Below are 17763 nucleotides of genomic sequence, written 5' to 3'. Positions count from 1 at the left end.
CAAGATCAAATGCTTCGATTAATCTGCGTGTTTCACATTGAAAAACCTCGCACCTGATCCCTTATTTATATATATATATATATATATATATATATATATATATATATATAAATGAGTTCCCGTGCGGTGGAATATTTATTTAGTCTATTATGAAAGGTGACAAGTTATGGAATTATGTGAAATTATAAAATGTGGTTATTATTATGTGATGGACTTGATATATGATATGGAAAGTTGTACACGTACGAAAGAATGTGATAACTAATGCTAGGTTGAGGGGTTAAATTATTATATGAAAATTATATGCTCCAAGATGCTATGTAGTATGTGAAAAATGTTTTACGGGGTGGAGTAAGTCTTACCAGCCGTCGTGCTGACTTTGTTTCCCCTCTTTAGTTATTTTGCAAGTGTTGATTACATGATACTGGCATGAGAGCGAATTATTGTAGAAAGATTCTATTAGAATTCGAATATTGTATTAGTAAGAATTTTGTTAGTGGTTATTAGATTGGTTTTAGCCTGTGCGTTTGAGTATAAGAGAAATACTTGAATGTGGTATAACGTTTTTTCCTTTTTGTTGGAATTTGATAGCTTCCGCTATTGTACTTGAATTGTATAAAAAAAATTTCATGTGTTTTCGTAAGAGGAAAAAGTGGGGTGTTACACTTTGTGCAAGGCGCTTGGGTTGAGTATAGCTTTGTGCGAGATACTCGGAGGAGTGTAGCTTTGTGCGAGACATTCGGTGAAGTGCTTGGGTAGCACTTGGAGAATCACTATTTGTATCTAGGTGAACGAGATAGTGAATTTCCTCCTTCGAGTGAAAGGAGAAGAGTGGATTAGGAGGATTATACCACATCTGAATCACTATAAATCTCTATCTACTTTACTTTACTTGCAGTACTTTCACTTTTGCAAACTGATCTGAAGCTAACCCATATACTATTCATCTTTAATTTATTTTATCTTATCATCTAGGTGTGTGTGAAATCTCTTTTGCATGCATGATATATTTATCTCTGACTTATCCTATTCTATCTTGCTAGTTATCCACAACCCATTTCATACGTGTTTATCCACTCATATGGTTTGCATGTTCTCACGATTGCATGTACCCAAAATTTCATATACTCATCATTTGAGCTATTTCAAGTGTTTCCTATGTGTTGCATGCACTTTATCTCTCCATATTTACGTGAATTAATTTATAGCACTTTACCGACAATTATTTACACTGTGCACTTCAAGTTGAATTTATTCACTTGAATTATTTTTGTTAGAGTGCTGTAATAATTTTTGAATTTTTGAAAAGTCTATTCACCCCTAGACTTTTCCCACCCTATCGGGACCAACACGTTTTTTTTTAATCGCAACCGTTTCATCTTACAATAGTGGCGGATTGTTGATCAATTATTTACGAAATTGTCACCGTGAATTTTTTTAAAGAATACACTACCGTTCTTGTAAGAACGGTAGCTAAATGTCAGTCTCTTATGTTCTGTTTTGTACTAGTGTGATTAATGTCATCCAAATTAAAATAACAAATTTAAGCTAATTAATGACAGTTCAAGCCAACTTACTGGGGTAGCTCAAGTGGCAAGTGAGCTCTCTTTGTGGGGAGGAATTTCGGGAGAACCTGAGTTCAACTCCCACAAGTGATGATTCCCCCTGGGCCAGCTCCACGTGTGTGGACCCTGCAAGTTTACCACTAGAAAATGACAGTTCAAGCCTTTACTTTGACTCTAAAAATCATCCAAATGTGGCATGTTGCTCCTCAATTTTCAAAATGCTACATATATTGTCCCTCTCGTACCATAAGGAAGGAAAATTGAGGGACAATATATCATTTTGAAAATTGATAATAATTCAGGAGTGACATTAATAATTCACATATTATGGATGGACATAAATTACAATTTTCCCTATTAATTATCTCTAGTACGTTTTCAACTCCAAACCTTCATCTTGATGAGATAAATCGAATATGCATTCTAATGCATCAAAACCATTCAAAAAGCTAATTTTAGCAAACACTTTTAAGCATAATCAGCTAGCTAATCGAATCTACGACCGCTCCACGAACGTTGACACTTCATGGATGCATATCTTCATTGCACTTTTTTGTCCCGAATTCTCCGTTTTATGCCCATATGCCATCCTTTATGCTCCGAACCTTCAAAGACACTAAAGTGTTCACCTTTGTAGGGCTTTGCAACACAATAGCACAATTCTAAGCATTTCTATCATCAATCAACCAGAAATGGCTCCAATTAAGCACAACACAACCCCTTAATGACCCATAAAAACATACATCTTTAGCACTTATCACAAGTTTCCACACTTTATTCTTGCTAGTCCTCAAGCTAGCTATCAATCAATGCAAGGAAGATGAGTTCTAAATATAGCTCAAGACCACCCCTCATTCCTTTTACTAAGGAATAGGGGATCACTCTCAACCTCACCAAAGATTCACCTTTTCCCCATGCCATACCAATATTCTCAAATTCCGGGCCTCGCTTCATTTATATTTCTCAAGTTAGAATGTGTACACTCCCACTTCGAGAGTTCCTTGACTAAGGTCCAAGCAAAATAAGAGGTGAATATCATGCAAGCATATATACAAAGATATAAATCTATTTGGTTTCTATGTAATTCTCACTTGGTGTAAAGAGCAATTTCCAAAAAATATTCCACAAATTAACTTTTCGGCACATCATTAAACCACATTTACAAGATAATATGAACAATGACACACTCTCCATACACACACAACCATCAATCAAGAACCATTCACAAGTCAGGATATCACCAATAAAGCACAAAGTGCTTCATTTCCACACTTTAAATCAAACATCGTCCTCGATGTTGCTTTGAGGATTAGGTGCACAAAGGAGCACGGGTCAAAGCAAAAGTGCATGTCCCTTTCCACACTTTAGAGGTGGGCACGGGACTTGGGGTGTGAAAATAGAGACCTTTGTGGATGAACAATGAGTGCTAGAGAATGTGTGCAAGAACCCTTTTCCCACACTTTAGAACAAAAAACCGGGCATACATTAAAAGGTAAGGGATAGAAATGAGGAATCTTGTAACACCCCTATCATTCAAGCTGAGATAAGCAATAAACTCAAAGGCAAAAGCTAGCAAATCTCAATACTAAATTATATCAATGCGGAAGCGATACTAAACCACAGAGGCCGTTGTTTGATTGGATTTGGAATTGTAAGGAATAATGAATATAAAGACTTATATGCTCCTACAAAATAATAAAAGTAATAATAATCAATTAAAGAACAATAAAGGTAAAATTGTCAAGTCCTCTCATTTTTTCTAGGCCTGTGCATCTGGCAGTTCGGTTCGGATCGGATAGTCGGATGGCCTACCCATTCGGATTTCAGATATTATTTTTAAAATCCAATTTCATTTTATAATTTGTAAAATCACTTCGGTTTGTTTAATTTTCGGATTGGGGTCAGATCGGTCGGATATTCGAAATCAATTCGGATTAAGACAAATTAAAAAAAATAATTGAACAAAACCACTTAAAATTTAAAAAGTTACAAAAAATATTACAAACTGAAAATTGCAGAATACATTTAAGTGAATTAAACTACCTTGTACATGCAAAAAAAAAAAAAAAAAAAAAAACTTTTCCACAGACCACAAGAATGACAAAATCACAAATCCACAATTCCACATTTACATTTTACACCTAGTTATTCACTTATACAGTTATACAAAACATACTAAGTTGTGAATACTGATTACTAAGTACATACAAACATACAATTTACAGAAGTAATTACTCTAAAGCAGCCACATCTTCGAAAGTGATAACTGATAAGTCATTCCGTGTCCACCGTCCAGTGATCCTCAATCCTCATCCAAGTATCCAACTAATTTCCTAGTTCCTAGTTGACTAGTTCCTATGGTTCTTCTTCTTCTTGTCAACACTCAAAACTTAAGCAAAATTAGCAAAAACAACTTGAGCAATAGAAAATAATTAAACATTAGATGATTAGACAATTATAAACTTGGCTCAGTAAGCTTTTTGTCCATATCAAAGTTAGGATTAAGGGAAAATTGCTACATCCCCGTGAGGATTGAGCAACATACCAACTTAATCCCTTATTTTTCAGATCATTGGTGGAAACCTTCATCATCGCCATAATAACAATACATTAAATTAAAACGTCCCAAATACAGTCATATAAACATTACCAGCAGTCCAACACACAAGGGTCAACTTTGCCAACTTACCAACAATAGTTACCAAGCCAACAAGCCTCATGAATAACAGTAATACAATATAAATGTATAATAGATTATACATAATACATTCAAATATAAAGTATAAAGTATAAAGCATAACATTACAAGAATTGTAGGAAGTGTAGAACCACCACTCCTCCTAGTTCCACTGCCACCATCAGCACCAATTTTTGGAAAAAAAAAAAAAAAGAGAGTAGAATGTAAACATTTGGTTGAGAAAGTAGCTATGAACATATACTACATTGTAACAGAGTCAATAATACTAAAAAAAAGTAATTAAGTAAATAAAACTCGCAAGAATGTTAGGCAGTGTTACCTTGTTCAAATCTCTCAAATTCCTCCAGATTTTCCTCAATTGATAAGGGGGTATTTGCCAACCTTAGCCAATCCTGAGTACATACCAAAGCGTCCACAATTTTAGGAGTTAAAGAACTCCTACAAGGATCTAAAACCTTTCCAGATGTACTGAAGGCAGATTCTGAAGCTACATTGTATATTGGTATAACTAAGACATCCCTAGCTATCTTAGAAAGTAAGGAAATCTTTCAGCATTCAGCTTCCACCATCTAAGTATGTCAAAAGAAGTTTCCTCTTCAACTATTGGCTCAACAAGGTAAATTTCCAACTCAGTTTTATTCTTTCCCCCACTTTCTATTCTTTGTTTCTTAATCTGGAACTTTAACAAATGTTGGGACCTCCCAACTGTAGACTGTGAAGAATCAATAGAATGACTGACAGAAGTAGTAGGGACAACAATAAGACTATTAGAGGCAATAGAAACAGCATAATCATCAAACAATTCCACCAAAGCCGCAAACACTTTCCCATAGTAGGTTTTACCTTTTTCCTCACCATACATGTGATTGATCTGTGTTCGCATGTACTCTAATTTGTCCCTGGGGTCTAGAATGCTTACAAAGAATATCATCAAGTTCATCTTATCTATATCCTCCCAATATTTTTCAAATTTAGCCTTCATATTTTCTCCCATCAGTTTCACAGGCTCACCAGCTTCCACCATGCCATTCAAGAGGCAATATATATAAGAAATTTCAGCAAAGAAAGTGTTGGATGTGACATATAAAGAACATGAAATTCTTATTGTCATATCATAAAAACATTTCAAGAGCTCCACCAAACTAATTTGAAGGAACTATCAATTGCAGATTGTAACATTAGATAGAGTTCCATATGGTTGGAATATCTAGACACAATGAAGATTTCTGTTTAATCCCAATCCATTCATGGTGTATCAATTGTAAGCAAATATACAAGGATTAGAACAAGGATTGCCCCACTTTCATGGTGTATCATATCAATTCTAGCTCTTAAAGCACATAAGCATTTTAAAGCCCCCAATTTTTCCTATTTTAATGGGAAGAAATCATGTTTATGCAAGGGGTGGCTTGGAATCTTGACCCAACTCTCATTGTGACAAAAAATCCTCCAAATACATGTCAATGAATGTGTACATCAAACATAAGCAAGATTCAAACACAATACCCTCATAAACACATGAACCCTAGGTTGGGGTTCTTCTCCTTTTTCACAATAATCACAACTTAAGCATAAAAAAAGATAGTACAACCCTAACTCAAGCTCATAAACTAACTACTCATAATTAAATAGCATAAAGAACACAAAAGCACAAGTAATAAACATAAATCTTGCAAAAGAAAAGAGATAAGGGAAAGAAAGCTTCTCTATTGAAATGGGTGGTAGAATCTTGAAATCCAAGCTTCAAATCCAATATTACAAGCTCCAAAAGTGTTAAAAAACATAGATCTAAACCTAATTTAACCTAAAAATATGAAAGGAAGTGAATGAGAGTGTTTAGGGTTCAACCATGGGTCAAAATCGAGTTCAAAATGCTCAAAACGAGCTTAAATATAAACAGAGCAGGTGCCACACAGCTCGTGTGTAGGTGGCCATTTCTTTTTGGCCGATTTACAGTACATTTCTCGTTGTAAGCAGAATTCTATGCAACTGCTTTGACTTCTAGGCTATTTTTCACCCCCAAAACCACTTTATTAGCCTTTGTGGTCTTCAATAATGTTGTAGCCCTAGGCTGATATATGGCCAAAATACTGAACAGTGGAAGATTTAGACGAAATCTGTAAGTTTGGACGATTTTGACCCCTTTGGCTTCCTTTTTAAGCTTTAATGTCTTCATAAGAGTTGTAGCTCTTTGAGTCTTCTTTCCAATGACATAAGAATCACTCAAGTTGAATATTTCTAGGCCGAGATATCGTCCAAATACCGAACATTGACCGATCTATGTGAGAATTTTAGCTTTTGTTGGAAGTGTTGCATCCATCTCCATTTCACTAAACCATTGAAAATACCACTCCTAGACTCCCTTGGAAGTGTTGCATCCATCTCCATAACTTCTCTTTGGCTCCCATTGACTCCAAATGCATCCAAAATTCTCCTTTTGACTCTAATTCCCTCCAAAATGCATGAAAATATTCATCTTTGCTTTCAAATTCAAACTCCTTGCAAAATAACACAATTTAGTCTTAATCTCATTAAATTTGGAATGATCAATAAGCAAAATGGCTTAGTGAAATGGGGAAAAATATAGAAAAGTAAGAACTTATCACCTATAATGAATTCAGCAATGCCACATTCAAGAAATTCCCACACAACATACCCCCACCGCCCGCGACCAAGAGTCAGCCCCCTACCCGCCAGCTGACTATTTTAGGAACACAACGGAAGAGAACCACTTACCTCGAACCGAGTGGACGTCCTTAGCAGATCGGCAACGAGACTCCGATGGCAGAAGGCGGGACTTCGCGGCGGCGCATAAGGCTAGGCAATTTTCCGGCGACGACGGCGGAACCAGCAGCCGGTGATTGCGATGGTACCAGCGGTGGGAACAATCAGCGATCGTGCGTGGTAGATGGTGAGTTGTGAACGCCTTCAAACACGGAAGAAGCAGACGGCTACGAATATAGAAAGGCCACCCCCAACCCTAATTGTGGAATACTATAAATAAATTGAAAACAAAAGACCCCCTCCATCTGCGATCAATACCACCAAAATCTCAAAAATACCCCTCCATAAATACTCCCCCAATTATCTGGCCTAAAAATTGGTTTTTTAACAAACAAATCCATTTTAATCTACACCATTAATCTCGCCATTTAAAAGGCCAATAACTGTGGACATGAACTCATATAAAAAAATGACTCATTTGAACAGTAGTATATATATATATATATATATATATATATATATATATATATATATATATATATATATATATATATATATATATAGATCCTGTGAGAACACTTCCTCAGGAGAGAAATAAGAATCAATCTCAGCTTTACATCTGTAAAAATTCGATGGATCTGATCATATTTTAAAAAAAAGATGCGGTGGCAATTTCATAATTATTATCAACTCCACTGTGCAAATTAAACTTTAACACTAAATATGCAATCTTTAACAACTAAATATGCAAACATAGTAAATTCTACAAAATCAACGAAAAAACTAATTAAGATTTAAATCTAAACTAAATGTTATACAAAAAGTGAACTACTGGACCAAATAAAATAAAAAAACTCACTCATAAAACTCTAAAATAGAAACCTAATTGCAATGTACATTTGGATTTTTACAAATGCAAACTTTTAATACTAAATATACAAAATGTTAACACTAAATGTGCAAAATGTTAATACTAAATGTGTTATCGTGTTAGCATAGTAAAGTTTGGTGATAATTACGAAACTGCCACCACGTTTAAAAAAAATGATCTGGTGCGTTCAACTTTCCAGATGTAAGATTTTGATTAGTTCTTAGTTTTCTCCTAGGGGCTTGTTCTCATATGATCCAATACACACACATATGTGTGTGTGAGAACGCATATACAAACTTTAGAAACCAATTCAAATGGATTCATCTTTATAAACCTTCACTTGCTTTCGTAAATCGATCATGTACGTAACTATGCGTATACAATCCGTCCGCATGTTGCGGAAATTTTTTGCATGAGCCGAAGAGTATGTGAGCCGAAAAGTGAATCGAAGATTGAATTGACTCTTCTAACTCTTATGTCTTTACCTTGTGGTTTTAACTCTTCGGTTCTTATTTTACAAGTAAATCTTGGAGATTCTTCTCTCGGATCTCCTCAAAATCTTAAGAAATGTTAATAGATGAAATTTTTCTCTCTCCTCATCTCCCAAATATTAAATAACAGTTAATAAATTCCTCAAAACTTAAAATAATATTTATCTTCACAACACCTCAAATATTATTTAAGTTTAGTATCATAAAATCATCATACACACATTTACTATATAAATACCCAACACAAATAACCTAATTAATTAAAAGTTAAAACCAAATTAAATTTGAACTTTGAAACTTAATGTAAGAAAAGTATTTTAAGGTGAACATCCCTACTTTATTGTCACAAGGATATATATATATGGATATATGTGTTACATACTAGGAATGTGTCTCCTCTTCAATCATTCCAAACTGCAGAGTACACATAAAAAGAAAAAAATACATAGAGAATACATCAAACTTATGAATAACACAAAGACAAAAGATATATGCCAGCAAGAAACCTAGATTTCAAAGGAGTTGACAAAAAGAGAAAAAATACTAGGCTTCAAAGCTTTCTCAGGGTTAGTATACCCATCTTGTTTGTTCTTATAAACCACATCATCAATGCGAGCAAAGTTGAGAATGCATATAAGAATCTCAGTTGAGACAGCTGATGAAATTGGTTGAAGAATATCTTCATTGGTATCTTTCCAAGCATTTTCTACCATTTCTAGAAACTTGTCCATTGCTTCTTCCGCAGTTACACCATAATCTTTCATGTAATAATCAATTCCTGTTGAATTTACCCTGCTGCATTTCTCACGCTGCATATACAGATGAATAATAATGGAATTTACTTATTAGAAAAACAAATTAGTTCACAAATTAATAATATACTACATGATGTCAATTCCATTTTGGTCCATCGGGTATTAGTGTATTTCCACTTTAATCTTATTATCTATCAATAATTTGGTCAATTTTAATTTTCTCTTTAAAAATATTGATCAATCCCATTCAAAATGTTCTTATTTCCACCAAACTTTATCGGGTATTTCAAATTTAACATTTTGAACCAAAATTGATTTGAAAAAATTAAGAGAGTTAGGGCAATTGAATTGGTAATTGTTGTACTAAAAAAAAAAAGAATTGGTAATTGTTAATAAAAAATAGAAATATCATTATATAAACAGATCAAAGTAGTAAAATATCTTAGAGTTAATTTCATTTTTGGTGCTAGATTTATAAGTGACAATCCACTTTTAATCCTTATTTTTTCTTTTTCAAAACATTTCCACTTTATCCTAGTATAATTGTGGCATGACCACAGCATTTGTGGTCCTACATCAACAAAACCATTTAAATTCCATAAAATGCAAGGACATTTAAGTCTTTAATTATGATTTTTTTAAATAAATAAAAATAAAAATATAGCGGGTCAACTCACTTTGTAAAAAAAAATCGAAATATAATTGTATTTAATGACATTTCAACGATTTTATTGATGGAGGACAAAAAAGGTTATGCCAGAATAATACTAGGACGAAAGGGGATGTTTTGAAAAACAAGGATTAAAAATGGACTAGCTGTCACATATAAATCTAGGACCAAAAATGAAATTAACTTTATATCTTATTATGAATGAACACATTAATACCTCATAGGAAGCTATGTCGTTAATAACACGACCCAATAGTGCATTGGCCTCAATAATTCTAGGGTTTTGACTTGACCATTCAAATGCTTCTCTTGTAACGGACTTCATGCCAAGGAAAGAAGCTGTGATGAGCAAGTAAAGGGTGCTACTAGGGAGTCCATTTTTAGATACTCAGCAACTGGTGGTATGCATCCTTCCGTAGACCATTTCACTTCAATATTGTACGACCTCACAAGTTCCTTAACCTATTTCTCAAGAAAGAATGAAAAATTAGATCAACTTTACAATTTAAGAAAAAAAAATAGCAATTATGGTTACGTTGTGACTATATTTTACCATCACTTTTTTCCCTAAATAATAATAACCACAACAACAACAAAAATAGATTGTTAGCGATTAGACATACTCGTTCTTTTGTGTAATGAACTGCAAAAGATCTTCCTTCTTCTGATAGTTCTTTGTCATACTTCTCAAAAAGATCCATAAGAGTTTTATAGATTATCTTCATAAAATGGGGAAGACAGTCCATTTGACGTATATCCCACCTATTACACAATAAAACTTTAATTAATTATAGGATCAATTAATATATATTTGAAATAAAGGACATTATATATATTGTGGGATGTTACATACTTTTGTATGGCATCGGTAAAAATCTCTAATTCATCCGGCTTTCCAAAAGAATCATATGTGTCATCAAGAATGGAAGCCATTGTTATGATTTTGGCAAGCATGAGTCGAGCCTTGGAATATTTTACCTCAAAATATACTCCCAACGCCCAAAAGTAGCATTCAACAGCCCTGTCTCTTGCATAAGGAAGTGTAGTGACAAAGTCCAACTCCTTCCACCACCTGCCCAATGTGATGCAACATTAAAGTCAAATGACAAATGAAGGTATTTATATTTTTGCATGTTATAGACTTATAGTACTACACCTCATTATACCATGGACCATGGTCCAAAATGCATTGTGGACCATGGATCATGGTTGATACTGCAGTTATGTTGAATGGATACTGCAATTGTGTTGAAAGGGAACTGCAGTTGCGCGGAACAGAGGCCGTGTCATCCTTCTGGAATTCCAATTGTGTTGAACTGATATTGCAGTTGTGTTCAACGGATACTGCAGTTGTGTTGAAAGGATACTGCAGTTGTGTTGAACGGATGAACAACCTCTGTTCCGCGCAACTGTAGTTTCCTTTTAACACAACTGCAGTATCTTTTCAACACAACTGCAGTATCCGTTCAACATAACTGCAGTATCAGCTATGACCATGGTCCACAATAGTGAACCATGGTCCACAATATAATTTGCGTACTTTAGGTCCTAATTTAGGTCCTAATATTTTCGACTGTCAACATAATTAGAAAAAACCACATTTTTGTTCCTTAAACTCTTCCTAAATTATAAATCAAATTATTCTATTTTAATTTTTAGTTTTTTTTTTTATTGTACAACGAGTTGTAGTTCAGTTACTTGACTATGAACACTATCAAGCTCTATTTACATTCAGCCTTTATTTATTTATTTATTAATTAATATTATTATTATTATTATTATTATTATTATTATTTGTTTTAAAGCAATCAAATATAAGTTACAAAACATTATAAAAGCAATAAAGAATAGATAAAAATGAATCTAGATGTCTCAATTAGGTAGTGATACGAGTTTACAACTTAATAAATTAACTATTAAATGATCAAATTTGTAAAGTTTAAAAGAGAGACGACACTAGATTGATGAACTAAAAATGTTACTATGCACAATTAATTACCACACATAAAATTAATCCAATAATTTTTTATAATATTAAGTGTAGTATTAATATACAAAATTTATATGTTTAGAAACTACACTAAAAGTACTATTGAACACAAAAAATCAAATTTAAAAATAAGTAAAAATACTAAAGAAAATAAACAAAAAGAAAGAATTGGTTTGACCAATGAATAGTGAATAGGACATGCAAAATGCGACAGAGGGAGTACTATTTAAGGTCTTTCGGCAACTTCCGGCAATACTCCGACGCAATTTCCGTTGAAAAAACGACTAGCGACCGGCAAACCAGCGCTGATCGCTATTGAAGCCGAAAAGGTTACCTTCCTTTTCAGCTTCAATGGCAACCGGTGCCAGTTCTCCATCCGCCGGTTGTTTTTTCGTGAAAAATTGCACAGGAGTATTGCTGGAGGTTGGCAGAACCCTTGTGATTTTTGGGTTTCATTGCATCAAAATTTAATGTTGATGGGTTAAATTGCTACTTTAAAATATTTAAGGGCCTATTGACCTTTTAGGTAAAGTTCGATAACATATTTGACCATTTTTCCAAAATATAATACTTTTCAAGATCCTCCTTTGCACTTTTTGGGTCAAGACCTTGTCAATAAAATGGGTTCCCAAGACACATACATATATGTGTATATATATCTATATATTAAAATTCCATATCTATACATAATGCATGGACAATGATGCTTTTTTTTTTCTTCTTCATTTTTTATTTCATTGTTCAAAAGTAGGGGTGGGGAGAGAGTAATTATACATCACATTTTACAATGCTAACAATTTAGAAGAAAAATGAAAAACTGAAAAATTTTCTAAAGTATACAAAAAATAACTATAATGAAAAAGTTTATATATACAGTTGACCTAACAAATACATTTTGGCAAAAATGATTTTTGTAAAACCGTCTTATAGATCTTTGTTTGTATTACGGCTTGGGTCAAGATAAAAATGTACTCCCTCTGTCCCATTTTATGTGTCTTGATTAAGTTAACAAAGCTTGACTGAAGTTATTTTTAATCCAATTTTTCATATTAAATTTAGTATTTGTATACAAAATTTATATATTTAGAAACTACACTAAAAATACTATTAAACACAAAAAAATCAAATTTAAAAATAAGTAAAAATACTAAAGAAAATAAAGAAAGAAGAAAAAGTTGGTTTGACCAATGAATAGTAAGTAAGATAGATAAAATGGGACAAAGGGAGTAATACTTATAACGGAAAATGTAATAAGGGAAAGTGTAATTCTTTTGAAGAAAATATAATACTTTTACAATTTAATTTAAAAGTATTACATTTTTCTTCAAAATATTAAACTTTCCTCTATAAATAACAAACAATTTATTATAGATTATTATTATTATATTTTCCAATATAAGTATTACATTTACATATTGATCCGATAAGTACACGGATAAGGATCCGTGAGAAGGTCTCACAGGAGAGTCATTCTACATTTTTTAATACCTCCAATGGTCTTTCATGTATTAGCGATTTACCAGCTGTGGTCCCTCGACTTTTAAATGACCTCCAATGGTCCTCTAAGTTTTAAAAAATAACCACTCGTGGTCCTTTTAGGACGTCTCATGGTCATTTTAAACTCGGGTTATTTTAAGAATTAGGACCACGTGTGGTTATTTTTTAAAACTTGGAGGACCATTGGAGGTCATTTAAAAGTCAAGGGACCACAGCTGGTAAATCGCTAATACTTGGAGGACCACTAGAGGTATTAACTCTAACATTATATGCTAAAACAATTAGTTAAAAATGACATTTAAATGGTCATTTTGAGACCATGTTTAGAGTGGGATCCAACTTTAATTTGGATTCGGTCATAGTTAATTCAAGTTTTTCTAAGTAAGATGTTTAAATTTATATATTTTACACTCAAAATAGATAATGTGTGAATGAGAAATTATTTATCAAACTGTAACCATTGAGTAAGGGAAAAATGGAGCTTAGAAATAACCTCTACCTTACCTTACATTGAAAAAGTATATGAGTTTTCACTATCATAAATGTAATCAAAAGCACTAACTATTATGTAATGTGATGACACCTCTGTTACCACATTCCAAATGATTAACGATTCGGTAATAGAAACTTCATTCGACTGATTAACGTAATCGAAAAACGTTCAGTTCCATTAATTCGGTAATAGAAACTTCGTTCCGGTTCAATTAATCGAGTGATTAACCGAATGCACACCTGATGTATGACAAGAGAAACGATGCCAACAAGTGACAAAGAGAGAAAACTCTCAAAGAACCAAATTAACTCAGAAACTTTCAAATTGTAGTCAAAACTAAAATTTCAGGATACAAATTGTGTTTAAACAGGCTAAAAACTAGAAAAACTGAAGAGTTGCAAACCTTAAAAATATGCATGGAAATTATAAAATGAACATAATGAGAATTGGAAATATAAATAACATTTAAAGCTAATCCAAATTTCCAATAAAAGTAGCCACCAACACTCCATGTCTAGTCTTCTTGCATGTGCCTATTTTTCTATTATTGCCTCAATTCTTATACTGCATCATTCTCCCTTGGTTATAAAAGACTCGCCCTCGAGTCGTCAAAAATACAATACCAGTTCATCGGGGTAATATATGAAAAGCCATATTCTAAGCCTCATCTACGGACCACCACACATGATTTTGGCTCATCTTTTTCTTAATTGCACATCTCAAACCATTTATATAATGAGCAGCTTGTTGTTCCGAGGTTTCAAATAGATTGCAATATGCCCCTGGCCAAAAGAACTTTTTAGTGTATTCCATGACACTCTGGAATCCTTGGAAGCAATTCTGATACTGACTGATGGATAATACACTAGGTCTGAGCTACATGGATCGGCCTAAGAGAGCAAGTATACTTTCTAGTGGGGGACTAGATGATGGATAATACACTAGGCCTGGACTACATGGACCGGCCCAAGAAAGCAATTGGATCAAGAAAGTCCAAGAAGGACCCTCAACACAAAGCTACAGAAGAGTTCGATAAAGATTGGACTTAGCACTTGTAATATTAGCAAGATTAGGGCTTATTAGTTATAATGTAACAGGGACTCCCAATATGGGGCGGTCCAGGATTCTTATTCCTTGTAGGGCTCTAGGCCAAAAATATGTATAAATAGACCCTCCACACATGGAGAAAGGGGAGCAATTCGGAGCAATACAATACCTATATTCTATCCACATATTTTTCCTACATATTTCCTATATTCTCGCTATTCTAATAGGTAGTGTTGGTCTGCCTTTGACTATCCAAAAGTCATAAAACCAACATTGGCGCCGTCTGTGGGGATCGATACGAATAGTCTCGTGATCTCTACATTTCACCATCGATCCTCAATTCAAATCATTCGGAACCAGCACTGGTTCCGACTTTCCTAGTGACGTGGTCCCCATATCATCAGGAGGTAACTAAGGCATACAGATTAGAGAGGTGAAGCATTATTGGTTATTCAAGTTAGAGATTACACAGAACCAAGTAAGTCTTTATCCTTATTCTTGGTTTAATTAAGGATCCATGATCATGAATATTGTTTAGTTGACACTTGATTGAGTTGATTTACATGTGATTCATTGTTAATTGTGCTCCCGCATTCAAGTTATAAGCGCATAAAGGTTTTAATTAACATTTGGTATAAGAGCCTGCTTATAAATTGATTAATCACTAAAATTAGGGTTCATGATATTTGGAAATTTTTAATTATAAGGTTTAATGAATTTCCAGTTTATCTTTTATCTCTTACAAATATTTTGTATTCGTTGTTGGTGGATTTATATGGATAAAATTGCACTTGAATTACGAATATGTCTGTAGCATTAGGGTTATATGCCCACGCAGATGGCGGAATAGTACGTACACTAATTTGGCGTCTTTTGCATGCTTCATATATATCTGTATTGGGACAAAATTTGGTTGTCTTCCTTTATCATCATCATATATGTTTGTATACGTGCTGTGTATATGAATAATGCATAACTACATATATATATGTTAGTTGAACTTATAAAATTGATTTTCAATTTTGTGGAATCAAAGTCAAAGTCCATTTTCGAATATATATATATATATATATATATATATATATATATATATATATATATATACACTACAGACTGTCCTGATTTCTTGGAATCAAAATTATGAAATCAACAACATATATGCTGTGTATGTACGTACTGTACCTGGAATCAAAATTAATATGATTGTCCATTTTACTTTCTATTACATGATTTGTATAGTATATAGTTTGTCACTATTAATCATGTATTATATGTTATAAGAGAACGATATATAAATTAAGGCTTGTTCACATAAATATGTCTGTGGAATAAAAAGCAATTGAAACCAACAAATATATACATGTACTGTTTGATTATATATAAGCTGATTTGGTTGGTTTCTGGAATCGTATATTACGTATGTGTACTCCTATTCCTGGATTATTTGTATGAATATTGGAATCAACTACTGCAATGGAATAAACTTGGAGTCATAAATTGAAAAAAAAAAAAAAAAAAAAAAAAAGCCAGTGGCAGACTCGTATTCCCACCACCGTGTGGAAGAAACGCATACTCACTAGGCAATGAAAAAAAAAACCAGTGGCAGACTCGTATTCCCACCACCGTGTGGAAGAAACGCATACTCACTAGGCAATGGAAGACTTGTACCCACCACCGAGTGGAAGACATATACCCATTAGCCAGTGGCAGACTCGTATTCCCACCACTGTGTGGAAGAAACGCATACTCACTAGGCAATGAAAAAAAAATCTATTTACAAATTTATCGAAACAAAAAAGCACAATTATACTTTCCCGAGACTTTGTATTCACAAAATCCCAAGAAAGTGGAGGACTGGATGATGGATAATACACTAGGCCTGAGCTACATGGATCGGCCTAAGAGAGCAAGTATACTTTCTAGAGACTTCGTATCCACAAAGTCTCAAGAAAGTGGGGGACTAGATGATGGATAATACACTAGGCCTGGACTACATGGACCGGCCCAAAAAAGCAATTGGATCAAGAAAGTCCAAGAAGGACCCTCAACACAAAGCTACAGAAGAGTTCGATAAAGATTGGACTTAGCACTTGTAATATTAGCAAGATTAGGGCTTATTAGTTATAATGTAACAGGGACTCCCAATATGGGGCGGTCCAGGATTCTTATTCCTTGTAGGGCTCTAGGCCAAAAATATGTATAAATAGACCCTCCACACATGGAGAAAGGGGGGCAATTCGGAGCAATACAATACCTATATTCTATCCACATATTTTTCCTACATATTTCCTATATTCTCGCTATTCTAATAGGTAGTGTTGGCCTGCCTTTGACTACCCAAAAGTCATAAACCAACACTGACTAAACAAATGTTGTTGATAGTCAGGTGATAGAAATCTACTCATCAAAATTTTTTTCATTATCCTCCATAATCTTACCGGAGATTCTCCTATTAGTTTGCAACGAATTCCACCAGGCAGAGGCTCCCATTTACACGCAAACATATTTGGCTTGCTTGTCATTGGGGATTTCCAACATGTCTAAATGGTGTTCTACTTCAAAGCACCAATGCAAAAAGGCTTTTGTGTCCACATTGCCATTAAAAGTTCGTAGCTCAAGATTTGGATGGTAATGGAGATGTTGTCCATTTCTGCTCACGTGCTTTGTGGCGGATTCCAGTCATTGATAATGCTCGGAGTTACACCATTACCTTCTAATTGAATGTTTGTATTTGTGAGTATGTTTGTGATTAACATTCTCACTGTATGCTTGAAAAGCAGCCCAAAGCCAATCCATTTCACAGTCACCAGCTCACCACCGAAGGATGGGTTTTTACCCTTGTTGTTGATATTGCCTTGTGCCATCTTGGGTCATGACAAGTGGGGAGGGCTATGCCGCTATCTCGATTTTCGCCTAGGAACTTGAGACTTAGAATACCAACTGATGTAGGACAAGAGAAACG

General features: G+C 33.9%; 1 long non-coding RNA gene and 1 pseudogene across 2 annotated transcripts; both read right to left on the bottom strand.

Moving 5' to 3' along the window:
* Nucleotides 1-6464: 6464 nt before the first annotated feature.
* On the bottom strand, nt 6465-7219 carry LOC116023210. Of its 2 annotated transcripts, none has more exons than XR_004099379.1 (2): nt 6870-7219; nt 6465-6761 (listed from the first exon to the last, which is right to left on the bottom strand). It is a non-coding gene; the product is annotated as an uncharacterized LOC116023210 (long non-coding RNA). The 2 variants fall into 2 exon arrangements; XR_004099380.1 differs by having other exon boundaries at nt 7000-7219.
* Nucleotides 7220-8829: 1610 nt separating this feature from the next.
* Nucleotides 8830-17665, bottom strand: LOC116023525 (annotated as a pseudogene).
* Nucleotides 17666-17763: the final 98 nt, after the last annotated feature.

Source organism: Ipomoea triloba, chromosome 6 (genome assembly GCF_003576645.1).
Source record: "Ipomoea triloba cultivar NCNSP0323 chromosome 6, ASM357664v1".
Lineage (NCBI taxonomy): Eukaryota > Viridiplantae > Streptophyta > Magnoliopsida > Solanales > Convolvulaceae > Ipomoea > Ipomoea triloba.
The sequence above is the reverse complement of the archived record's forward strand: the minus strand, read 5'-3'. Positions and strand labels throughout refer to the sequence as shown.